At 45.1% G+C, this 27,608-nt stretch overlaps 1 protein-coding gene and 1 pseudogene across 2 annotated transcripts in view; one reads left to right on the forward strand and one right to left on the reverse strand.

Moving 5' to 3' along the window:
* SMURF2 (SMAD specific E3 ubiquitin protein ligase 2) overlaps window positions 1-27,608 on the reverse strand; it is a 1,116,208-nt gene that overhangs the window by 941,300 nt on the left and 147,300 nt on the right. The window lies entirely within an intron of this gene.
* LOC147702275 (syncytin-1-like) lies at window positions 16,265-18,737 on the forward strand (annotated as a pseudogene). The gene has a single exon (XR_015297131.1). The product of XR_015297131.1 is annotated as a syncytin-1-like (transcript).

Here is a 27,608-nt window from a genome sequence, read left to right on the forward strand (position 1 = left end):
TCAACTCAAAGAAAATGTGAAGCATTCAGTAACTGATTCAATAAAGATTAAAGGACCATCACGGCAGGTACGGTGACCCATACTGGCCAAGCACATGGTCATATACTGGAATCCCCCAGTGAGAAAGGACAACTAGATGGTGGTTGGGGTTCATCTCCAAAGGGCCCCTATGGAGAGGACTTGCCACACAAGGATTCCACTGCAGAACGGTACAAGGAGAAGATGTGCAGGACCCAGCTTCCTTTCTGCAGTCAGGAGGAGAGGCAGGGAACACTAGCGGTAGCCATACAGGAAACGAGGAATACATTTTGAAGATGGGTGGAGTTTTCCCCAATCTAGTCAATCCTGAGTGGCGGAAGAGAAGAGGGTGGGGAATGGGAGAATTTGTTGCCAATCGGGTGTCCTGAATTGCTGGCACGGTGGGATCAGGGGCACTCTTTATCATATATAAACATTCTCTTTCAGATTCAAGAAGAGATGCTGCAGACATGCTTTACTGTGATCGCCCTGATTTCTAATTTCCAAGACCCACAGTAAATTCCATAGGACAAAAGAAGAGTTTAAATCTACCGGGAACGGATGCTCTATCAGAGACTGCCTGAAGGCGTGTGATATTTCCACACACAAGACTGACTGGTTGTGTTGAGAACGAAGTCGGAGGAGAGTTTACAAACACCTTAATGAAGAGGAAAGGAGAATTTCAAAGTGCAATACCAGAAATCAGAGACCGAGAAGGAGACTCCTATACCTTTTAACTGTGAAGGAACCTCCATAAATCCTTTAAGTTTATTCATTTATAAATCTGGTCATCTTAAGTTATTTTACAGCAAGCAATTCCACTATGTTAGAAATACATCTGTAGACAAAGTACAGGCAATATCCGAAAAGTTTTCAAGTTCTAGCTTCATAATTTCACCTAGTAAATTCTACAAGGAGGTGGTGCTCTAGCAGCCTCATTTGTTGTGAACTAGATTCAGATTCTGTATCAGGACCACTTTTATTAATAGCAGCCATTAGAGAAAATAATAACAGGCTTCATTTCCCACAACCCTTGGGGAAGAAGTCATAGTTCAAACACAAATATTGTCCAATCATTTGGCTCCATAGCATCTCGATAGTCCATTGTTGTAGTTGCCGCCTCCTCTTTCTTCGATGCTCCAGCAGCCAAGTTAAGTGCTCTCTCATTGGGCCTGCTTCTTTCCTTCTATAGAGATGTGCTTTTTGCATGTAAAATTGCTAGCATTGCTTGGTAAATTGATAAAATTGTTTTTCTGTGAATTTCTATTGTGTTTTCATGCTCATATTGCTCCGCATCAACAGTCGTTGCTCCTCCACAGTCGCTTCGTTTTCCAAAGAGCACTGCAACTACTGGGGCCAGCGTGGCATGGTCCTCTGACTACTAGAGGGGGCCACATGTTGCACGTGTCAAATGTGTCTCACTCACTAAAACCGTCCACCGCTGTCAGTTTCAGATCTTAGCAGGGCCGGCTGGGTGCTCACATTCTGTAGGTCTGAAAACCTCGGTTTGCCTGGTACTTTCTCAACGTTTACAGCGCTTGCTACAAGTAAGAACAATGCACAGGCAAGTCCATTTACCCCATAATTTGCAAGGGATGCGAGGTGTCCACAGGGACTGGTACCCTGTATTTGGCTCCTTGGGCTTCAATCTTGGGCTGGGAGACCTCCACCCTCTATATATGCACCCTTTTAAATTAGCTCGGATCCCAGCAATTTTGTTATAACCAACCTGTGCCTTTTCCTTGACCCTGATCAGGATAAGCAATGTTGAAGAAACGTATGCGGAGGAGGATAGTGTTACCTACCTTCACATAGATGACTATTTCCAAGAGGTCATGGACAACTCCATTTCGAAGGAGGTGTTACAGTCAGAGCCCCCCTTGGGGAGGAAATTACTGCAGGATGCAGAGTGCTGCTTCAAACCCTTCACTGGGAGGATAGTCTATTTGGGGCTTGTGAGCCCCAAGAAGGGGATTGACTGGTCCTGTCGGGCTTGTCCCCCCTCCCCCCCCCCCAAAGTTCTATCAGGTTAGCCTCACAGGGCCATCATATTCCTGGGGAAAGCGAAGCGAACTGCGCCCTCTCCATAGAGAGGCATAGAACGCTCCCCAAGTTGGGGGAGCTCGCCACTTTCGAGGCAGGTCACGTCATCCAGGCGGTCCTGTTTGGTAACCCGTTTATTCGGGAGCTCAGCTAGTTTATGCAGATCTTTAATTCACTTAATCTCCAGCAGAGGATACATTTATAGGAGAGGGCAGTACCAGGACGCATCCAAATTTGGGAACTTCTATCCTATCATTTAGAGGTCCAGGGAGGAGGCCACCGTGGTGGCAGTAACCAATGAACCAATCTATGTGAATGTTCATCAGATTCCTCTAAATTGTCTGGGGTGAAGGCTTCAGGGGATTGTCCACAACTTGGAGTCCCTTATCTCGGATGCTTGGGTCCATTAAACAGTATAAGGGCCCCACATAGAGTTTTACAGCGGCCCCATCAAGGAGAGTCCTCCTATCCCTTGGTCTTTTACCCCCACACATGCAGATCTGGTGGATATTTAGGGAATGGAGCTTCTATGCAAGGGACCATAGTGAGTACAATCCCGCATCCAATATTTTTTTTTAATCAATCTTTGTGGTAGACAAACAGAATGGAGGCCAGCGACCTGCAATCAACCTGAATGAGTTCAGCGAGTGGTTGGTTTACTGCGATTTCAAAATCGAAGTTATCCACCTGCTCAGGGACCTCCTCCAACCCAGCAACTGGATGGTTTTCCTCAATCTAAATGATGCCTATTTGACCAGCCCAATCTTCCCCCCTCAATGCACTTCCTCCAGTTTCAGTGGCGTGGAGACAGTTTGAATTCACTATGCTCCCCTTTAGCATGTGGTGCTTACCCCAAAGTAATGCACCTGGTGATAGAAATTCTAAGGGCATACATCTAATAATCTAGCCCGACGACATCATCTTCTTGGACCAGTGTCCTCAGGCTCGGTCTCTGCACCTTCAGACGGTGGTCTCTCTCCTGGAATAGCTAGGCTTTATCATCAATCAGTTTGTCCTTACTCCCGCTCAATCCCTGGTGTTCCTGGGTTTTGTGGTGGACTCTGTCCTGGCTACCCTCAGCCTACCTTCCCGGAAGTTGACCAAGATCAAACACAAGTTGCGTCACCTCGCGGTGTGACCGTCCACCGCCCTGAGACATATTGCATGGGTGGTGAAACTTGTCATCCTCCATGACGGCCATTTTCCAAGGCACTCTTCATAATTGGGCCCTCAAAAGATTGAAGGACTCATCTCAAGCTTGGCTTGGCAGTTCGGGTTGGACTGTTCCCATGAGGGACAGGGTCAAGATTGATTTGCATATGGCTGGGTCTGAACTGTGGTGGCGAAGTGAACTAAATAATGATGGATTCAACCCAGATCTGTGACTTGGGGAGAGAGTCTAAAATGTTTCAACACTCCGTTCATGTCAGGAAGGGCCTTACACACTCCCAAAATGGTCCACCTCTCGGAGGAGGCTCAGGAGGATATTCAGTGGTAGTTGGCACATATGGAGGCATGGAAAGGCCAGGCAATCCTCTGTTTGGTACCAGACCTGGTGATAGAGTCCGACGCAAGTGGCTCGCACTGGGGGGACGAGATGTGGGGACTTCTCCATAGGAGGGAGATGGTCCTCACAAGAAAGATCCATGAACATAAACTGCCTCGAACTCCTAGTGGGGTCGTTCACTGTCCAGTGCTAGACCAAGTACCTTGCACAGTGCTGCGTCCTTGTCAAGATAGACAATGTTGTAGTGGTGCACTACATAAATCATCTTGGGGGGTGGGGGCGGGGGGTTCTAATCTGGCCTGCTGTTTTTGGGACTACTGCTTGGCGATTCAATTCTATGTGACGACTCAGCACCTCCCAGGCGTCTCGAATCAGGCCGCGGATTGGTTTTCCCATCACATTCAGGACACTAGCCTCTGGCGCTTACACCCATCGCTGTTTAAAGTCCTTCATGCCAGATGGGTCTGTCCTCTGTGGATCTCTTTGCCTCTCGCTTGGACCACCAACTCCCAAGGTACTTTAGTTTGGGTCCAGAGGCGTTGACCAGATGCCTACCTTCAGGCCTTGCAACCCGGAACAGGGTTGCCAGGCCTGAAGGTCTGGCTTTCCTCCATTCGTAAAGAACATGCGCCTTTCGTCCCAGGTCAGGAGACAGACGTCTGACGTCATCCTAGTGATTCAGACTTGGAAATCACAAGCCTGGCATCCAGTTCTACTGGAACTTTCTTGGGTGTCTATAATCCATCTACCCCTAATCTCAGATCTCCTCAAAAATCCGGAGGGGAATCCCCATCATTTGGTCAATCCAGAACCTCCATCACTAGTGGCCTGAAAGATTACAGGGAACGTTGGAAATACCCAGGCCTTTCGCGACAGGCTGCATCTCTCCTCTCGAGAGCATGGCCTGACAGCCCTATCAAGCTCTACAAACTGGCGTGGTCTAGATTGCTGGGCTGGTGTCACAAGAGACTTCTGGATCCAGTGGGGACAGACATTGTCAATATTCTGAATTTCCTTGCCTCCCTGGCATCAAAGGGACTTGCATAAAGGTCCTTCAACACTTTTAGGTCAGCAATTTCGTCAGGCCGCTCACCGGTCATTGACCATCCAGTGGGGGGGGGGGGGGGGGGGGGGGGACATCCTCTGGTGCAGAAACTGTTGCAAGGCATTCACCTACACCTTCTTTCATAACCCAGATATTCAGTCCTTTGGGAGGTGAACAAAGTCTTTAACATGTCCTTGTCCTAGAGATTTAACAAATACCTCTTGCTGAAGCAACTCTGTCAAGCTGGCCACCCTGCTCCATTTCATGTAGACAAGTCGCCAAAGTAAGGGTTCTGGGCCTAACAGGTAGAGTTTTTACCCCAGACAGGGTTATTTTCCATATCTCGAGACATAAGAAATGTAATTCTTATGTAGTCACTCTTCTTCGCCAGATTCCCCAAAACTAGGAGTTGTAAAGTGCATAAAGAGCTATGAGACAATATTGGCAGGCATCCGTCCACATGGAGAGAGACAGCTCCAGACAGCCCCTAGGAAACCATTCAGGGCAGTCTCTTCACCCACCATCACCAGATAGGTTTATTGGGCCATGCTAGAAGCTGGCATAGATACCAAAATGTTTGGTGCTCACTCTTTTAGAGGAGCTATAGCGTCAAAGGCACTCTCCTTTGCAAGCCTATTTAGAGGATATTCTCAACGCAGCGGACTGGTCTTCAGACTCTACCTTTAACACCATCGGTGCTCATGACGAGCCCAGCTCCTCATGAGGCACAGTGGCGCTGTGCTCATGACGAGAAAGACGCGGAATGCCCACGTGGGGACAATTCCCCTGCTGCGCTTAACGGTCCACGAAAACGGGCGTGGTCATGACTAGCTCAGCTCGTCATGAGCACAGCGCCAACATGCACGGGGCCGCCTCCCCCTCCCCCCACACCCACACGTCGCGGGGGAATTAGTCCTGTGACAAAGGGGTTTAAAAGGTTCTACTTCAAACCAGTCCCGAATATGGCTTAGTTGGTTGTGGTTAAGCTTTAAACCAGCGTAATCCTCGCCTCTGAGCCTGACAATGTAAAATTTTCTAGCTATTGTAAAGAAAGTTTTAATTATATTAAGGACGTGGTGATTTAGAGTCCAGATACCTGTACCCTTTTGTTGTAAGCATATACTGAGGACTGTACTCTTTGGTTGTTAGCATGTTCCGAATATGATTTTGTACATCTCCGCTTCTTTTTCCCCAAAGGATCTGATAGTTCGAAACAGGATTAAAGATGTCAAAATCCGCCTGCAGTCGCAGGAAGAAAGGGAAGGAGGCGACAGCACCAAGGGACTATGGAGATGCTATGGAGCCAAATGAATGGGCAATGTTGAGGATTGTGGGAAATAAAGTCTGCTATGGTTTTCTCTAATGGCTGCTGTTAATAAAAGTTAATAAAAGTGGAGAAAGAACAGTGTAATCCACGCCTCCGCGTCCTTCATAGATTTGAAACTTTCCGTTCCGATAGCTAGGAAATCTTTCATTCTCAGCAACTTGTCATTTCCCAAATCATAGCACATCTTCAGATAGGAGACAGCTGTTTGGAGTCAAAAGGCCCCAATGATGTCTCCACTTTTTGGAGAGTTTCAATGATATACTGAGGACTCCTTAACGTCTTCAATTTACAAACCACTCGTCAAGAACCGAAAACTTCCAAAAGGAAGACTTGATCAACATTCCAATCCCACATCACAGACTTCACAACATTCAAGGTCGCATGCAACACAGACACACTGGTGGCTTTCAGTAATTCTTCTTGCTGAAGTGGGAAGTACCAGGATGGTCATTTTAAGGGTGTAAAACATTTCAGCCCCACACCAGAGTAGAAAGCCTCAACAGTTACTTCCATTCCTTCATTAAACAATCCTAGATAACCAAATAAGGAAGAGGAACAGATTTTAATATCACATGCAAGTCAAAAGAACTGATCAAATATATTCAAAGTATACATTCTAAAATGAAGCACACCAAAATATTACAAAAAACTGACCTCTTGTAAATGTTTCTATTTGTAGCATGAAAGGGTTTGGGGGATTTTCCGAGGATTCAACATGATTTTGTTTATAATAAATTCATATTCTTACCACAAATTGAATTAAGACACACCCTAACAGCAACATAATTTGTAGGTAAATATCACTGAAAATAGCAGATGTAACTAATTAGCAACTTAATGATATTTATCTTGGATAACAATATAATAATATGCTAAGTGGGCCATACAATGATACCAATGTGCCACTTCCACCATATTTCAAGAAAGATCGCAATAACCATCCAATTTACACAACCCATTCATAAAACACAAGGCATCGATTCACTTCAAAAGAAATACAAGACCTATACAAGGAATTAAGTAGTTTACATTGACATTGAATGGAGAGCATGTTTTAAAGATCTTCTGGACAGTGCTGCTAAACATATTTTAGTATAAAGATTCAAAACTTTACAAACCATACAGAGATATTTGAGAATAAAGCATAAGGAATTCCCTTGCAAGCCATCTAAAATACTTTAAAAGGGTGCATATCTTAGCTAGCCAGCTTCTGAGTTCCATATGATAAGTAGAAATACTGGAGATTGTTTCAAAAAGTCATTCAAATTTTGGTTTATGAAAACTTTTCACCAACTGCAGGTCGCTCTTAAATTATGCTGGGTAAGGATCGGTGTACCCACTCTCACCGGTTACCAGATCAGCAGCATTATTAAAAAAATATTTAATGTCCCGTATTCTACAGAAAGACCTGGAGCACCTCCCTCTCCATGAAGCCGTTAAGTTAATTCTGTGTTGTGTATTTATCTATAACGTCAAGAAAGCCCTGCAGGACAGTTCAGTAGGTTTTAATTCTTACTGTAAGAGGGCGGGTAAATGAGGTAAAGGGCACACAGAGTGGATGCTTCAATTACTGCTAAGATAAGTAATTTTTAAGAGGAGCGTAGCAGACAGAATAAACTGTCTGGTTACAAAAGACTTATTGTAGGCTTACCCATAACTTACCAGGCTTTTCAGCCTGCCCACTGTTTACCCTTGGTTGGCATTTTTTTTAAACTCATTTTCTTGCTTCTTATTTCATTACTTTCCTGGCCCCTACTTGTCCAGATTTCGTTTAGCTCTCCCCTGGAGCATAGCTTTTGCCATCTGTCTGAATGACTGGCTTCTACCCATCCACTGCTCTAATTTATAGAACTACTTTTTTCTGTTGGCTGAAGCACTGCAGGAGATGGATTGTGTTTGAGCCCTCTCCCACTTGTGTTTCTCTCCCTTAAATGCCCACCAAACAATCTGTGCTGTCTTTACGATGCAAACTCTCCCTCAAGTCTTCCCCCACCAAATGTCCTCCCATCCCACGCTCCATCCATGCTGCTTTCTAGCTTTTGGCTACTCCTTGGATCCCTGTATTACTCTCGCATTTGCAGCTTTTCCTCTTCCCCATCCAATTCCTGTTTCCCCCATAACCATTATCTTTTTTTTTTTAATGTTTTTTCTTGGCTAGTACCAGCCAAGCCCTCCGATTTAAAAAAAACCAAGACTTTAAAAAAATAAATTAAAAAAAAGAATTGCCTTGGATCAGTAAATAAAAAGTGAGTGACAACCTAACAGTAAGCGCACAAGCGTACTGGTGCATCCCTTACAACATTAAGCAACTATCTCATGGGTTATACATGCGTTAATACAGTGAACCCACGAACCTACATTTATCCACCACTGGGTAAACCAGTTTCTTCAGGAATAAAAAAAAAAATGTTTTAAATAAAAACACAACCGTTTCTCTGTTTTTCATTGTTCTTCGTTAATGTATTAATTAGTGTAGAAAAATGTAATGAATTGTCTGGACTGAACTTGCACAACGCAATCAATCAAATAATAACTTTAGTCATTTTAACAGGAAACGCTTATTTAGAACCTTACCTAATCTGAAGACCGAGTGACCTTTATGTAAGAAATCCCCACTTATTAACTTCGGACTTTGCATCCACACTAACCAATACAATCCTTACTTTAAAACGTTAGCCGAAGGAGAGTGTACAATGCTTTAGACATGCCCGACTAAAATGCACATACCATAAGCTAGCAGGTATCGTTATCTAAGACCGCAGTGCTATACATTTTATTAGGTCTCGCGACCTATCAATACGCGCAAGCGCATTGAGCGGAGCGAGAATTCATGTCCTCAAAATCCTCATCAAACCAAGGGCTTCTTGCTGCGGTTTTCTTTAAGTTCACGTGAATCACGTGACCAAACAAGCACGCGCATCAGCCTCCCTCCCTCCTCATTGCATTTTTTTTTTTAACGGCCGCACAGCACATCAAAGGGCTTCGCCCAGCGTGCGCTCTGCGGCTTCTCCGCTCTCCTCCCCTAATTATTCATGGCTCAGTTTCCCAGCGCACGCATTTTTTGTTCTTGCCTTTCATCTCCTACCCGTCTTATCCTATTGTTAACATTTCCGCACCTCCGTCCGTCTGTCTATACGTCTCTGCTTTATCTCAATCTGCCTTTTCCCACAAGCCTTTCTACTCTGTGTTCGCACTCTGCCTCCTCAGTTTCCTCCGCCTCTGTTTCACTGCCAGTCTTTCTTTTGTGACCTGCTCACCCCCCCTTTCCTTTCAGTCTACCCTAATTTCTCTTTCGTCATGTGCCTATCTTTCCTATTCCTCGGCCTTGACCCTCTCTCCATCCTGTCTCACTTCCTCTGCCTCTTTCTTAGTCACTCTCCGACGTCTCCGTTTCCCCCCTTCGAATCTCCATCCTGTCTCACTTCCTCTGCCTCTTTCTTAGTCACTCTCCGACGTCTCCGTTTACCCCCTTCGAATTCTGCAGTTTTGCACGTCTTTCTCCTAGTCGCCTCCCCGTAACCTCTATTTCAATTTTTCTTTCTCTCACGCATGATATAAAACATGATCTAAAACATCATCATGGCATGATGTCGGCCTAACACCTGGTCAGGTCAAGAAACCCTCCTCACCCTCAAGACATGAAAGCTGCCTCCAAACAGGAATATGTCCAGCACACTCCTGAACTTCCACATTCCCCGGACTTTCCGTTGCCCCAAACACCTGAAATTCTGCTCCACACACCTGAATTCCTGCATACCAACAGACTTTGTCGTCCCCCTGCACCTGAGGGGAGTGTCTACATCCTATAAAAGATGCTGCATGCCAAGGACACATCGAACAGTCTCCTGACACCTACGCTATCAGTGGGTTTCGGACACTCTTCCATCTCTAGAGATTACCTTTATTTTGTATTAAAATAAATCTTTTGTTTCCTTGCTTCCAGAAGTGTGGTCTCCCTTTCTTTGAGATTACAAAATTGGTGCATCAACGTGGGGCCCCGTCAGAGACTCGGTGGCCCAGGCTTGACGACCCGGAGAGGAGGGAAATATCGGTAACTTAGGAGCGCGCCTATGGAAAAGCAGATTCAAGTCCCCGTAGCCGACGTCGCCAGTATCTCCTTCCCTCAACGGTGTCCTCTACAACAGTAGCCCCGGTCCAGACTGGGGATTCCTTTTTAGATCCAAAGGGGGGGGGGGGAGAGGAGAACCCGCTGGGAGCAGGACACATCAGTATTCTGGTACGGTCGTCTTGAGCGACATTTTTTTTTTTATTCTGAAAGTCATATTAGGCATGCCTTTAGGCTATTCTGGTTTTGGATTAATTATTCGGTCTTTGCAAACACTGAAGGGCAGGTAATGTGTTCTCAATTTTGAACAAACTGCAGTCATAAGAGAATATCCTTGTCGATACCTAGATCTTAGACATGCCTGTCTTTAACAGATTAAGGAAATTACGTTGCTGTTTTTATGGCCAAAATACTCTCAAAGACAGTCAGCCGGCTCCTCCGGAAGGAACTCCTAATAAGGAAATGTACATAAAGTATGGTAATTCCGGCATTATTTACACAAAATAGTGGTGGAAATACACAAAATCAAATGTAGAATTACAATGGCCAGAGTGTGGGTCATTTGAAATTCCGCAAATAACGTACCTAGAAGAACAACTTCACAGGCAGAAGGTTAGACCAAGTATGTTTGATTCTTTCGGCCTTTGGAATAAAGAAATACATGAGAGAATTAGGAAGGCCCAAGCTAAAGAGAATAACCAGAAAAAGAGAACACCCCAATCAGACATAGCAGCCCTTAAGGGGAAGGAAATAGAGCGGAATAAAGAGATATATGACAGAGAATATAGGTTAAATAGAACAGGTCAATATCCGGTACTACCCACTAAACAAGATGAAGAGGATGCACTATTGTATTTTAGACACCCTGCTTATTAACCACAATTGTTAATGCAACCGCTACAGCCTCCACCCGTCATTCCGAAAAAGTACTCCCAAACGCGCAAAATCAACCTGTTCAACCATTTGAAGCAACTGCCCTGATTCCTCCGGTTAGCGAATCAGATTCCGTGCCTCTTACCGTTGCCGAACCAATGGAAAGATTAAAAGTAAAAAAACAAAAGAAGCAAAACCCGTCTGCTGCAGATTCAGACTCTGAGTCAGAATCCCTGGTACTAGGTCATGAATCCGATACTAGTGAATATAGGCAAAACCATCCCCCCACGATTAAGAGGGCACGACAGGAAAATAATAAATCGCAGAGCCCAGCAGCTAATATACAAAGGTGCCACCCCAGCAGACATACACAATGCAACGGATGAGCAGATCCAAGTAGCAGGGAAAAACTATCTACTAGAAAGGATGGCTTATCACCTAATGGCTAAACACGATGATAGATATGTAGATACACCTACGGCGTTTCGCAAACTCAATCGTTCGGTAGAAAGAGGTGGGTCAACAAAAGATGAAAGAGATACTTTATTGACAATGATTAAAACAGCTTTACATAAAAAAAGTATTTCCAACGAGGTAGAACCTATTGAAAAGATACAGCAAATGCCTGTTAAAGAAGCAGCACCAGTTTTTATCCCACATCGGGGCGATGGGTCTAATGTTACTAACCCTAATGATCCCAATGCGTGTTCTAGATGGCTGTTCAATTTTGTATACACCCCCTTGACCAAAGCAGAAATGTTGCAACTGCGGAAGGACATCCCTGATATCCGAAAGAATCCCACAGGATTCTATGAAAGCGTCAAACAGGTTCTAAGTTCATATACACTGACTTTAACAGACATAATGCAGTTTTTTGGACTTATACTTCCGGCCGAACTGTGGAAACCCCTACGGTTCACACAATGACCAGGCAGCCCTTGTGGATACATGGGAGGAATTGGCACTCAAAGATACAAATAGGAATCAGGGCGAAAAGCCACACAACAATATTTTAAAATTGCCCCAAAGATTGTTGACAAAATTGAAAACAATGGCACCCGAGTGGAAAATAGACTGGACATTACTTGCTGCCTGTAAACAGAACCAGGATGGGTCAGTCTCTGACTATTTCACAAGGCTGGGAAAAGCATACGCTGACTTCAGTGGTCAGGATGTGACAACTGAAACTGGCAAACATCTCTTAATTCAAACTTTTGTACAGGGTCTGTTTCCTTCAGTAGGGAACAGACTAACATCTAGTGAAAGTAGTTGGCCAGCGGCCACTCCGGCCACTATTCTGACTATGGCTCAATATTACGAGACACAGAATAAGACAGCGGAAGACGAGAAAGAGAACAAAAAGAAGAAATTAAAAGAACAAGTGTTGCTTAGTCAATAGATACGCGTCGCACCAACTGCAATATGCCCAGACCAACGGTCTCATACCCCCAACCTAAACCATATACCTCAGGTCCCCCACGTCAACTACCCAGAGTACGCCCTCAACCTACTGACATTTGTGCTTATTTTAAAAGACCAGGACACTGGAAAGGTGATTGTAGGATTCTAGCAGCCAACATCACTTCGGGGAAAACTCAACCCAGAACACATAATAACCCGACACAAACTACACCACTTTACAGGGAGAATAGATTCAATAAGGGCCCAAGACAGCAGGAACTTCAAGCTACCCTTCAGGACTATACTGAGGAGGATATTGAAATGTCATTCCTGTATTGAGCAGCATAGGACAGTCTAGGATGGGGGAAGGAACCAGTGGAAGTACCTGTAGATCAACAGGGACCATATGTTACAGCGTCAGTTGCAGGGTCAACTGGACCTTTTCTAATAGACACAGGAGCATCCCGTAGCACTCTAACCCCACCACTGATCCCGAGGGCTCCTCCATCCGGCAAACTCATTACATCCACTGGATTCGATGGTCAGCCCTCTGTCAATTCCTTGTCCTACCCAACACCATTCTCAATGCAGGGTGAACAAACTCCAGCTACCTTTTTATGGTCTTCCCAATGCCCAGAGAACTTGCTAGGCTTGGATCTGTTAAAACACTATAGAGCTACCATTCGGTGTTCACCAAATAACATTCGGCTAATACTGTACGATAACATTACACCTTCTGCTTCTGTCCAGCTTTTACAGTTATCACACATACAAGATGATTTAGCGACTATTTCCCATTGTCTATGGGCGACCTCTGACACGGACGTTGGGTCCATCCAAATGCCTCCATTGCATATCACTGTAAAACCAGGAGTAACTCTACCAAGGATCCCACAGTATAAAATATCTAAAGAGGGAGAGGTCGCCCTACAAGCCATTGTTCAAGACCTCATACTCGCTGGTGTAGTGGAACAGGTATCAGGAAATGTCTGTAACAGTCCTATTCTCCCAGTTCTTAAACGTTCCCCTACAGGACAAAAGATATATAGATTTGTGATTGATCTGCGAGCTATTAACAAAATAGTGCAGCCTCAATTTCCTGTAGTTTCTGACATTACCAACATGATCCCACCAACAGCTGGAGTATTCACAGTTATAGACCTTAAAAACGCATTCTTCTCTATCCCTATACACAAGGATTCCAGTTTTCTTTTTGGATTTACATTGTTGAATGTCTCATATAGATTTTGTAGAGCTCCTCAGGGCTACACTGAAAGTCCCAGCATCTATGGCCAGGCTTTAAAAACACAACTGGATCAGGTTCAGCTTCCACAGGGAGTAGCGTTAATTCAATACATTGACGACATTCTTTTAGCAGCAGACAACACAACTTGCCCGCAAAGCATCCATGCTCAACCTCCAGTTTCTTGCTACTAAGGGACACAAGGTCTTTAAGACAAACTACAGTATTGTAAACAACAAGTGACCTATTTGGGTCACTTATTTTCTGAGGAGGGGCACACTCTTACACCAGATTGGATTCAAACTATTCTGAATTTTCCAACTCTTGTCACTCAACGAGATGTCAGAAGACTCATAGGGCTGACTTCCTTTTGCAGACAATGGGTCCCTAATTTCTCCCTCATCATTAAACCACTTCTTTCTCTAGTCACCAGAGATGTATCTGACCCCGTCCCCTGGACCACCCAACACACAGAAGCATTCACGACACTACACCAGGCCCTGTGCTCTGCTCCTGTACTAGGTACCCCTGACTACCACAAACAATTTTTTCTTTTTGTACACGAACGATCTGGATGCAGCCTTTCACTCCTCTGTCAGACACATGGCACACACAAGCGACCATGTGCGTACTTTTCTGAAGTCTTGGACCCTGTTGCTTCTGCTTTGCCCACCTGTCTACGCGCTGTAGCGGCCACTGCAGTGGAGGTACGCCAAACTGAGGGCATTGTTTTGGGATCCCCCCCTTGACGGTTTTTGTCCCCCACTCAGTGGACATATGATGTTGGCACCCTTCTTAACTCCCATATCACAATACAACGTTGCACCATCCTTAATCCGGCCACACTCCGACCCCTACCAACTACTGATCCCCTCACACAGCCACCCCACTATGACTGCGTATTCCATACTGAAGCTGAAACAAAAAGCCGGGTGGATCTGAAAGATACAGCTTTCCCAGAGGCAGAAGGCCACTTATGGGTGGATGGGTCGTGTCTAAAAATACCGGACGGTACTACTTCCGCTGCCTATGCAGTCACTACAGCCCTTACAGTGATAGAAACAGCTAAAATTCTTCAGAAATCAGCCCAGGCAGCGGAAATAACAGCCCTTACACGAGCATGCATCCTTAGTACCAACATGTCGGTCAATATATATATATACTGACAGCCAATATGCTTTTAGCGTGGTACATAATTTTGCCCTGCTATGGAAAGAACGAGGTTTCCTTACTTCCTATGGCACCCCTATCCAGCATGGCACCCTTATCAGTGCCCTTTTGGAAGCAATCACTTTACCAACCAAATTGGCAGTAATCAAATGTGCAGCTCACAAAAGGGTGACAGATGAAGTAGGACAGGGGAATGCCTTGGCAGATAAGGTAGCAAGACAAACAGCACTGGGGGAAGTACCAGCTCGAGTATACGTCCTTAAGTCACAAGCTGAGAAATGGCATGACGCTAGACAGCAGATAATTGAAATACAGCGTTCAGCCACTCCTGAAGAAAAAGCCCAGTGGGAAACAGAGGGAACGATGGATGAAATGGGGTGCTGGAGGTCCCAATATATGCTCAAATGAAATTACCACAGGCTTACGTAATCCCACTGCTCACGATCACTCACTTACCCGCACATATAGGTTCCCAGGCCATGTGTACCATGCTCAAGGAAGTATGGGATTACCACTGACTCCGCCCAGCAGCAAAGCGGTTTGTCAAGCAGTGCCTCACATGTCTCCGACACAACATAGGTCAGGGAACAAAGTCCCAATGGCAGGATTAGCCCTTCCTACTGCACCATTTGAAGTCCTTCAGATGGACTATATACAGTTAAACAGAGTCAATAGCTACAAATGTGTATTGGTGGTAGTCTGTGCCTTTAGCAAATGGGTTGAGGCATACCCCACAAAGGATAACACGCCATCACTACAACTAAAGTTTCATTGAAATAATTTTTTCCAAGATATGGCCTTTGTAGATTAATGCAACATGACAGAGGGTCCCATTTTATTGGACAGACAGTTAAGAACATCTTGGGAGGGCTTGGGGTCAAACAAAAATTTCATGCAGCGTTTCACCCACAGGCAGCAGGGCTGGTGGAGAGGTACAATGGGATCCTTAAAGAAAAACTTGCTAAAATAACAACAGAAACAGGTCTGAATTGGGTCAATGCTCTTCCATTGGCACTACTATCTATCAGATCAGTCCCACATTTTAAATCCCATCTTACCCCATACGAGGTAGTCTTTGGCAGACCCATGAACATTTAGAATGCACCCTCTCCAAAGTCCATTTCACAACTACCGCAGGAAATATTGACTGAATTGTATGAACTTACTGAAACCCTGTCTTTAATCCATGAACAGGTGCGGGCCACTACTGAGGACGGGAAACATCCTCAACAACGAAGTTTGAATAACGAATGACCTGATTCACGAATCCCGAACAACGACCAATCAGTTAACCACGACATCCTTAACAACGACTTTCATTAAGTACGAAAACCACACCTGTGACATGACTCACAAGGCATGCGGGCTCTGATGAATGGATGCAGGATGTTAACCCTGTAAACCCAAGGACAAATCACTTTTAAACCCCAGACACACTTAAAACTCTTTCCTGCATATCTGAAGAGAACACGCCTATGGTCCTAGAGAAACAAGAGGGTTGTTTTAATTTTGCCCACTTTTTTGTAATGTAAAGGGACATACATTTAATAATTTCCTTTTTTTTTCAAATTGTTCCTAAGAACAGCCCAGAGGATATATTATTGTCAACCGATGGCTGATTTATTGCATCGTCATGAATATTACAGCATCTCCTTGAATGAAAGGAGACAGAGCGGTTCAGAGGTTTGGCACCATGTTAGAAAGCTTATCAGCTCAAGGTCACCCACCGCATGCTGGAATCCAGTTCTGCGGAGAGGGTGACTGAAAGATGTTGCTGCCTCCGCCGTTTCTCAGTCAAGGCCTTGTAGCCTTGTGCTTGATTTGAGCTGGTGGTTTAAGGTGCCAGGCACCACACTTAATCCAGTCCACAGCATGGGGGAGGGCAGCAGCACTGGCATCAGAGCCAGCTTTTTTCAATAACAAAGACATGCTCTCTCAGATACAGTGCACGTTTCTACAGTCCTGCAGCAGAGAGAGAGAGATGCCTAAAAGAAAGTAAGTGCACAGACGTGTTTTCACACACAAAGGTTGTGCCTCAAAGGCCTTTCCAAGGTTTGGAGATAACCTGGGACTGGGGTAACAGAGAAAAGTTGTGCATTTCATGCAAATTATTAAGAACATATTGGTGTAAATGGGTATTGAGCAATTTGAATCTTTTTTTCGTTGTTTAGGTACTCATTGTAAACAATGCAGTGGTTTGGCATTGCTCGTTGTTTACCCTTCGTGGTTAAGGAATTCGTAGTTTAGGCAGTAGTTGTTTAATCATATACCCACTGAGGACAGATCCCAGGCGACTTTGTCCTGGTGAAAAACTTCGCCCGCACCCAATCTCTACAACCACGCTGGAAGGGGCCTCTGCAGGTGCTCCTGGCCACTAGGACAGCCGTCAGAGTGGAAGGAAGAAAATCGTGGGTGCATGCTTCCCACTGCAGGAAAGTGGACAATCTCACCAAAGAACAGCTACAAGCCCAAAAAGAAGTCTTAAGGCACGAAAAATCAGCATCACCACACCTTGAGTCGGACACTGATTTGGAACTTTGTGACGAAGGAACAGACTGATATTACCTCCGGTCCAAGGCTAAGCTAAAGCAGAAGTCCAGCTCCAAGGCTGAAGAAAGCTAGAAAGAGAACTTGTAGTACCCAGACAATAGTACTGTTTATCCTGACTGCAATTTTTGTCCTGTTCAGTATAGTATTCTGCACCCTCGAAGAAATGGCACCCGCCAAACATACTGTATTACCCCAAGCAACAGTTCCGCCAACGCCACCTGAACATTCTCATGTACCTTGGCCAGACACACATCTCGACAGACACTTGGAGTTTCATAATAATACTTTTATTCAAATGCTGCACCAATTTATTCAGGTCTCCAATGCAACAGACTGTTCTGTTTGTGGACTCCTACCTCACGCCGTTCAGCACACTATCTCATTCTTAGTGTTTCCTGCCACTCCCGCCTACACTTGTGCTCTGATTTACAATTTGACAAACGTTTTTCCCTCACGTTATGACAAAGGCAACCTTACAACATTCCAACCCTTTCTTTGGACTCTTCATGCAAAAAACAATACTCTCTGTAATGCCTCTGACCCGCCACAAATGCGTGCTATTATGTCCACCCCTATGCAAGACACCTGGGGTTACACTTTCTTTCCTACCCAAGAGAAAGAAGTTGACATTTCAATTACATCACGTCCTGGTACATTATGTCTGCAAGGTCAAGGGAAAATACATATAGGAGCCAGTCTGAGTAATGCTACCATAACCTACAACAAATTCACCCCATACCTCAGCCTTCTGTCAGGACTACACTTTGTATGTGGCAACAAAGCTTACACCTGGCTGCCTTCTGACTGGAGTGGCACATGCTATATTGCATTCCTGCTGCCACCCACATTTAACAGGAACAACTTGTACCACAGACAGAGGAGACTAGTACCAGATATAGACCAGACCGACACCAGCAACCAGCAATTCGGCGATGCCCTGAAGGGCCTTCTACCTTTTTGGGGTCCCATGTCCAACAGTCTCAACACCAGACGACTCACCAGGGTCCTGGAAGCTACTGCCAACATCACTGCAGGAATACTGACCCAACACACGGCCGAGATTGATGCTACACGAATGGCTTCTCTTCAAAATCGCATGGTGCTAGACGTCATCATGGCAGATCGAGGAGGAGCCTGCCGCATCATCGGGGCCAGCTGCTGTGTGTATATTCCTGATTCATCGCCCTCTGTCTATGAAGCAATCTCCAAACTACACCGGATTGCCACCAAAATACACCCAGACAATGGGACCCTTGGACCTGGACAACTGGCTTTTGGAACATTCTGATCACTTGGGGATGGAAGATACTGGTGCTGCTCACGATCCCCTTCGGTACCATCTTCTTCTGTTGCCTGTGCATTCATTGTGGCCCAGCACTCTGTTCTCTATGTGCATCCATCTGCAGATCCACACCTATGACCCATCAGGCTGAAATAAGCAAAATACTATATCACCAGGCATTTGAAGACCTCTGTAAAATTGACATTCACTGATGATGTTGCACACGGCAAGAGGAGGGACTGTAATAACTGAACTTCTAAATGTTGCAGTGTATAAACTCCATCTTGCTCTAAAAACACTTTCTTGACCTTCCACAAAGTTGTCTCCTACGTGACCCCATGTCGGTGCCCGGGGCCGGTTTCTGCTGCACCCACGCACCTGTTTCAGGAACCTGTATAGACAACAGAACAGGTCTGTCCCTAACCGGTTTGTCTCTGCCAACGGCCTAACACCAGGCCAGGTCACGAAACCCTCCTCACCCTCAAGGCATGAAAGCTGCCTCCAAACAGGAATATGTCCAGCGCACTCCTGAACTTCCACATTCCCCGGACTTTCCGTTGCCCCCAACATCTGAAATTCTGCTCCACACACCTGAATTCCTGCATACCAACAGACTTTCTTTCGTCCCCCTGCACCCGAGGGGAGTGTCTACATCCTATAAAAGATGCTGCATGCCAAGGACACATCGAACAGTCTCCTGACACCTACGCCATCAGTGGGTCTCGGACACTCTTCCATCTCTAGAGATTACCTTTATTTTGTATCAAAATAAATCTTTTGTTTCCTTGCTTCCAGAAGTGTGGTCTCCCTTTCTTTGGGATTACAGTACCTCCACAGTGTGTGCCTGAATGCAGTGTTATCAGCTCCTCTGAGGAAGGTCACCTAGTTCAGCCACCCCTTGAATGTGGCTTTGGAGGGGTCCTTCCATTTGGTTAGTACTGTTTTGACTGCTGTCGTAAGGAGGAAGTCCAGGTGGTTTCTGTCCTCTTGTGTGGCAATGTCTGATGTAATGTGTGCTGTGATAGTTGTGGCAAATGTTCGTTTTAATCTGCAGCCTCAAGTTTTGTTTATGAAGTCGAGCACCTTCTTCCAGAAGTTTTTGACCTTAGTGCGGCGAAAGATGAGGTGCACTAGGTACCCTCTTTCCGTGGCGCAGTTCCAGCTGGTATCGCTGTCTCTTAGGCCTATTGAAGTGAGGCGGGCTGGCGTCCAGTATGCTTGGTTGAGTAGCTAGAATTTAGTTTGTGCCAGCACAGGGGGTATCATATTTTTTGATGGGGTCGCCCAGAAGGTTTGTAGCTCCTGTTCTGTGAGTTTGGAGCCTATTTGGGTTTACCAGTAGCTGGTGTTTTAGCGTTGAGTTTGGCGGAGGCAGGTCGGAGGAGTTTGTAAAGGAGTAAGAGTTGGTTTCCATATACTGAAAGATTGATGGTTTAGGTTTGTCTAATTTTGACTTTGTTAAGGCTGTTTTGATTGCCAGGAAATTGTACAGTTCTATGTCAGGGAGATCGTGTCTTGTTTTCAGGCTGTTAATGGTGTAAGGTTCTCCTTCGGCTTCCAGTTGAGCTGGGTACAAGATTCCTAGCTTCCTCCATGACTATGTCGAGTGTTTTCCCCCTGTATTTAATCTTGGGGTTTGCCCAGAGTGTTTCCCAATGCGAGTTCTTGATGCGGTCTTCGAGTTTCTAATCTACTTTGAGCAGCGCATACCTTGTGTCCCTGAAGATCGGGTTGTTCTTAAGTGCTTGTTTGTTGGATGTGAGGAGTGTTAGTGGGTCTGTGTTATTTAGAATGGCTTCCTCTATGGAGAGCCATGTCGGCGGGTATTGCTGTTTCAGGAGCACCCAGTGCATCCCCTGTCTGGCTATGGAGGCTAGCTGGAACGTTCTCAGGTCCTCCACATTGCGCCCACCCAATTTCTTCTCTAGTCTCAGTTTTTGGAGGCCTATTCTGGGTTTCTTATCCCTCCATATAAATTTGTTTAGCATTTGGTCTATCTTCCTGTGGAAATCGTCTGTGAGAGCCAGGGGTAGCAGGCCTGCCAGATAGTTAACTATGGGAGTGATCATCATCTTTACAGTGTCTGTTCTGCCCCACCAGGTGATTAATCTGGGTGACCAGGTTTCCAGTAACCCCTTGATCTTTCCCAGAGTTGTTTTCTCATTGCGTTCTAAGGTGCTTCTTAGGCTTTTCCCAAATTGAATACCCAGGTATTTGACAAACCCAGGTTGCCACGCCAGCCCCGAGGTCCCCATTACCTCTCTGGTTGTGTGTATGTTGAGGGGCATGCATTCTGATTTGTCTTTATTGAGTTTGTAACCCGAGTGGTTAGTGTATGTTTCAATTGTTTGCATGAGTGCTGGTATGGATTGGCCTGGGTTCTCCGTTATTATGAGTAAGTCATCCGCATAGGCAGCAAGTTTGGCTGTGGTGTTGTTGATGGTTACGCCTGCTATATCGCTGTTAGCCAAAGTGTCTCTGATCAGGGGTTTGAGTGCTAATAGGAACAGTAGCGGGGATAGCAGGCAACCCGGTCTCGTCCCTCTCTCAAGGTTAAATTGGGCCGAAGAACTTCCATTAATAGCTATCTGTGCTTTGGGTTTTTGTACAGTGCCATGACTTTCTTCATGTAGCCGTCTCCTAGGTTGTATGCCTGCATGCACTTCTCTAGGAAGTGCCAGGATACTCTGTTGAAGGCCTTTTCTGCGTCTAGCAAGATTCCTACTGCAGAGTTAAGTGATTTTGAGGAGTGCTCTATGACTTGGCAGAGGAGTCTTGTGTTGTCGTGAGACATGCATGTTTTCATGTAGCCTACCTGTGTGTTTCCAATCAGTTGTGGTAGTAGTTTGTTTAGTCTTGTGGCTAGCACTTTGGCATATAACTTGCAATCTAGGTTTATTAGTGAGATGGGGCGGTAGTTTTTGGGCCATTGAGAGTCTTTGCCTTCCTTGGGTATGACAATTATGTTGGCTTGTGACATGGTTTCTGTTACTATCCCCTCTTTAGCGCAGTGGTTGAAGGTTTTAGTAAGGACTGGGATAAGAAGGTCTTGGAACGTTTTGTAGAAGGGTGCTGTGTATCCATCTGGGCCTGGGGCTTTGTTTTCTTTTAGTGACTTTATACTTAGGGTGATCTCACTCATTTTTATGTCTTGGCCTAGCGTCTTGGCTTCCTCTTCCGTTATCTTGGATAGGTTTAGTCTGTGCGGAGCGGTTATCCTGATCAATATTGTCGTCTCTTGTGTAGAGATCTTTGTAGAATTCCATGAACGTTTGTAGGATTTCCTTGTGTCGAGTGTGTGTCTTGATGTTCGAATCTGTGATTGTGGAGATACAGTGCTGTCTTTGCTTGCGTTTGAGATATGATGCTAGTATTTTTCCTGCCTTATTAGCTTCGCAGAGGTTGATTTGTTAGTATTTTCCTATCCACAGACCTGCCTTTTCGCTAAGAATCCTGTTGAATTTGTATTTCTTCCCTGTAAGTTCTACCAGGGCCACTGCGTTTGAGGTGTCCCCGATGTGCTTAGTTTCCAGTGGTTTAATGCCAGTTTCTAGCTGGCCTAGCTGCCCTCTTGCTTCCCTGTCTTTTCTGGCTTTGATTTCTATCAGCGTGCCTCTGATGGTCACCTTAAGGGCGTCCCATAGGCATTTAGGATCTATGTGCGTTGGACAGGGATAGCCTAGGCATGTAACTACTTCAAAAACTCTGCATTTTGCATAATATTTTAATAGGATACTCACTCATCTGTTTTCATGAGCGAGAATGTAGATTCTCCAAGTTTGTGATGAGAGAATCTGGATTTCATTAAAGACACGGAGGCTAGCATTATGCATATACCTTTTATAGCACCACTCCTTGCAGCACTTAGAAGTATTACATCAACAAACAAAAAACGTCTATAACACAGAATGGCCAAACAATATATATTCCTCAACACAGCAGCCATCTTCCTCTTTTACACTGCTCTGGAAGAGAACATAAAAACTCCAAAACGCAGCTGAACTTCTTCAAAAATTTCCTTACTGGGCATCTGTAAAAAACAACATATCTTTAAATCAAATGAACACCATCAAACAAAGCATCCTGTTAAATCAAAAGAAACTTCACAACACCACAACCCCACCAAAACAATGGGAGGGTGGGAGGGATAATGCAAGCCTCCGGGTCTTTATTGAAAACCAGATTCTATCATCACAAACTTGGAGAATCTACATTTCATGCCAAGACCGCAGGCTAGCATTATGCATGTTCAAAACTGTGACAGGACAACAAAGGACACATGCCCCAAAGGTTTCAGGTACATTTTTGCAAAAACATTTGCACTGGACCAATCAGCTGCACGCAATTTCTCCTCCAATCGCCCACCAGACAGGAAAGCCTTAGTTGCCATAGCACCTTTAACAGAATGTGCGCCACACTCATCCAAATCCACACTTGCTTCAGACATGCAAAATCTCACCCTTCTAGGAATTGTAGCTGAAGTTACTGGTCTAAAAGGCTTCACAAAAAAAATTAACAACTTATCATCTCCATCCCTCCTAAACTCACTCATCCTAGCTTTATACTCCTTTAAGCACTTGCCACACAATTTTGGATGCTCCACAATCTTGGATAAAAAACTGAGCTCGGCATGCATTTAGTTATTTTTGTTATACTACAGAGAACCCCGTTCGGTGTAAAATATCGGTTACGAATATCTAAAGCCCTTACGTCTGAAATTCTTCTAAAAGAAATAAGACACAAAAGACTTGCTAATTTCCCTTACAACTGCTTTAGACTCAAGAACCTATTGGCTGGCCAATTCTCAAACAAAGTTAAGATTTTATTAACGTCCCACATACCACTATACCTAGGTCTTGTTAACACTGTTTAATACTCTGCAAACCAAAGGTTCTCTACCAATCGAACAACCTCCAACCAAACTATGACCTGCTGCAACAGCAGACCTATAACAATTGATAGTCCTATAACTTAAACCTTTAACAAACAAGGTTGACAAGAAATTAGCCAACTCTATAGCAGAAACCTCCACAGGATCCAGACCCCTTTCCAAGCACCAACAAGACCACTTCCTCCATGCTCCCAAATACTGTTTCCTGGTACCTGGAGCGAATATGCTACTTACCAGTATGCATCTGTTCTTGGCATGTAGGGCTGCTGACATTCATATCTGTGCATAGATCGCCTCCTAGTGTTGGGTCCGGATGATTGCACATTGTTGTCCTGGAAGAGTCTTCGAAGTATCACGAGATAGGTGGCTCCTCCCCTGGACTACAGTGCGCATGGGCATCGACTCCATCCTCAGATTGTTTTAAGCCATTGCGGCCAAGATGGAGTGAAACTAAGTGAATGATGACCATGCTAGAAGTATATGCGAATCCTGCAGCTGCTACAGGCGCCGGGGAGGAGGGTGGGCGATATGAATGTCAGCAGCCCTACATGCCAAGAACAGATGCATACTGGTAAGTAGCATATTCGGTTCGAGACATGTGGGCTGCTGAATTCATATCTGTGCATAGAATACATAGCAGTCCCTCCATTAACGGCGGCCGCCCGTGCCAGCTGCAGCAGTTTGGAAAAGTGTTTTCAGAACAGCCTGCCCTACAGCTGCCTGCTGTTTGGAGTGCACATCAGCACAGTAATGTTTTGTAAATGTGTGTGTGGTAGACCATGTGGCTGCTCTACATATGTCTTCCAAAGGAATATTTGCGAGGAAAGCCATGGAGGCCCCCAACTTTCTGGTGGAGTGGGCCCTTGGTGGAATGGTGAGAGTACGCTTGGCTTTCAGATAGCAGATCTGAATACATTTAACAATCCACCTAGCTATACCAGCTTTAGAAATGGGGTTACCTTTGTGTTGTGGCGCAAAGGCAACAAAGAGTTGTTTAGTCTTTCTAAAATCCTTGGTCCTATCGATGTAATACATTAGTGCCCTTTTGACGTCAAGGGTGTGGAGCATTCTCTCCGCCAAGGACTCAGGATTTTGGAAGAAAACGGGCAACTCAATAGTCTGGTTAATATGGAATTGAGACACTACCTTAGGAAGGAATTTAGGGTTAGTGCGAAGCACCACCCTGTTGGAATGAATTTGAATAAACGGCTCTTGGATAGTTAGGGCCTGGAGCTCACTAACTCGTCGCAGCGTTGTAATTGCTACAAGGAAAGCCACTTTCCACGTCAAGAATTGAATCTCGCAGGAATGCAGTGGTTCAAAGGGAGGACCCATCAGCCGGGTGAGGACCACATTGAGGTTCCACTCCGGAGCTGGTGGAGTCCGTGGAAGGATGACTCGTTTGAGCCCTTCCAGAGAGGCTTTAATGGCAGGCACCCTGAAAAGTGAGAGGTGCTGCCTGTTCTGGAGATAAGCGGCCATTGCGGATAGGTGTATGCAAATGGAAGCATAGGCCAGATTACATTTGTACAGATGGAAAAGATAACAAATGAGGTTATGAATAGATGCATCTAGCGGGTTAATGTTGTGGCCTGCACAATAAATGACAAACCGCTTCCACTTTGCCCCTTTGCTCTTGTGGTGGGCTTTCTTGCCTCCCGGATGATGTCCATACAGTCGGGAGGCAAGTTCAGGTAGCCAAATTCTAAGACCTCAGGAGCCAGATCGCCAGGTTGAGCTGTCGCGGATCTGGATGCTGAATGTCGCCATGGCTCTGCGTCAGAAGGCTGGGTGTGAGGCGTAGCCTCTGATGCGGTACCACGGACAGTTCCAGAAACGTGGTGTACCATGGTTGGCGAGCCCACGTTGGAGCAACCAGGATGAGAGTCATCGAGTGCTGCCTGAGCTTGCATGCCACCAGCGGTATCAGAGGTGCTGGGAGAAAAGCGTACGCAAATTTGCCTGACCAGTTCATCCATATCGCATTGCCCTGCGACTGTGGGTGTGGGAACGTGGCGGCGAAGGATTGGCATTTTGCGTTCTCCCTTATGGCGAACAGGTCTATCTCTGGATGACCCCACCTTTGGAAGTACGGTTGGAGTACTGATGGATGTATCTCCCACTCGTGCATTTGGTGGCTGTACCTGCTGAGCAGGTCCGCCATCTGATTGTCCTTGCCCGGAAGGTGTTCTGCCATGAGGAAGATGTTCCTCTGAATGGCCCACTTCCACATGCTCTGAGCCAGATGAGAAAGCTGTGGAGAGTGTGTTCCTCCCTGCTTTTGAATGTAGTACATGGCCTTCATGTTGTCCGTCCGGATCAACACGACCTTGTTGCACAGATGTACTTTGAAGGCTTTTAGTGCCATGAAGATCGCCATCAGTTCCAGAACATTGATGTGCATCTTCTTTTGCTGCGGTGTCCATAGTCCCTGCACAGTGTAATGGAGTACATGAGCTCCCCATCCCTGGAGAGAAGCGTCCGTTGTCAGGATGATCTGTGGCACAGGCTCTTGGAACGGTCGACCCTTGCAAAGGTTTTGTGGATTCCACCAATGCAGAGAGTTGTATGCCCGACCGCTCACCAACACTAGGTCTTTCAACTGCCCGTGAGCCTGAGTCCACTGACGTGCTAAGCACTCCTGAAGCGGACGCATATGTAGTCTCGCGTGCGGGACTATGGAGATGCAGGAGGCCATCATGCCTATCAACTGCATGAACCCTCTTGCTGGAAGCGAGTGTTGAGGTCTGAACTTCTGTATCAGCGAGTGAATGCTGCTGACCCCCACTGAATTTGGATGTGCTGTGGCTGCCAGAGTGTTTATGGTCGCACCCAGATACTGCTGTATGTGGGCGGGTTGGAGGTGGGATTTTGGGTAATTCAGTAAGAATCCCAGATCGTGCAGGAGGTGAATGGTGTGGGACATGTGGGCGGCACACTGCTGGGCTGACTTCGCCTGGATGAGCCAGTCGTCCAGATAAGGGCAGACATGGATGTTCTGTCTCCTGAGGTGCGCCGCCACAGTCGCCATTATAAGAAAGAAGGCCAGCAAGGGATTTTATTCTATTTCTATTTGTCAGCTTCGTTAGGGCCCGTTATAATAATCAAAGTGCCTAAAACTGTTTTTAATCAGTAGCTGTGATGAATCATTTGCTTGAGAATTAATCACAAAGGATCAATACGTACAGTGTTACCACACTAACACAGTAAATATAGTAAATAAATGCAAGAAACCAGGGTTTTATATTGTCTGAAGATTATTATTTGCTTTCAAGACAAAAGAAATTTTTATACAAAAAAGAAAACATTCTTAAAAAGTAGGGTACATATACAGATATTGATTAGATATACAAGGTATTGGTTATTTCCTCCTTTGATATATCTAAACCCAAAGTCCAGACTGCTAATACAAAATAACACAATGATTTCAACTAAAAATCAGAAGAAAATCAAAGATGATATAATGGATCCTATGCAGAGTTGGACTAGATAGTCGACGTTTCGGTCTTTTAAGGCATTTTTCACAAGACCATCATCAGGACAGAGCAATTCTACATACAGTAGATGACCCTCTGTGAAAGAAATAACATGTTACAATATATTTAAACCTGGTTATAAAGCTGTACAAAGTTCATTTCGGACAATCTATATTTATTTACAATGATTAGAGTCTTTTACTAAGTTTCTTAAGAAGTCGGTGTGGCGACTAGAAAACATAAGTAGAAACATTAGATTATCTATCCTTAGATCAGAGTCAAAATTGTCAAATCAATGGTATTGAAAACTCACTTTTACTCAAAATAGAGATAAGTCTTTTCTCTAGTAAAGACGACAACAGCACTTCCAATTAGTTTGTTGGTGAAGGGCAAAGAAATCAATCCTTTTGTGCCAGAGATTACTGTGAAGGAAAGGGGAAGCAAACCGTAAAATATCTACCCCTTTTAGTTTTAAACATGCATTGCCGTAGTTTATCAGGACAGAAGGCAGTTTATTTATTTACATCGTGTTGTATGCGTAAGTGATATCAAATGGTCAGTAGGGTATCCAATATTCGCTGATCGATATAGAGGCAACCATACAGTTCTGATTGGATAGAAAGATGTGCATTTTTAGACTTGTGATATATTGATATTAACAAGTGCAGTTTCTTAATTTTTAAGCATGGGACTGTAATATATTGAGCCCAGTATGT

This window comes from Lissotriton vulgaris, chromosome 7 (genome assembly GCF_964263255.1).
Source record: "Lissotriton vulgaris chromosome 7, aLisVul1.2, whole genome shotgun sequence".
Taxonomy (NCBI): domain Eukaryota; kingdom Metazoa; phylum Chordata; class Amphibia; order Caudata; family Salamandridae; genus Lissotriton; species Lissotriton vulgaris.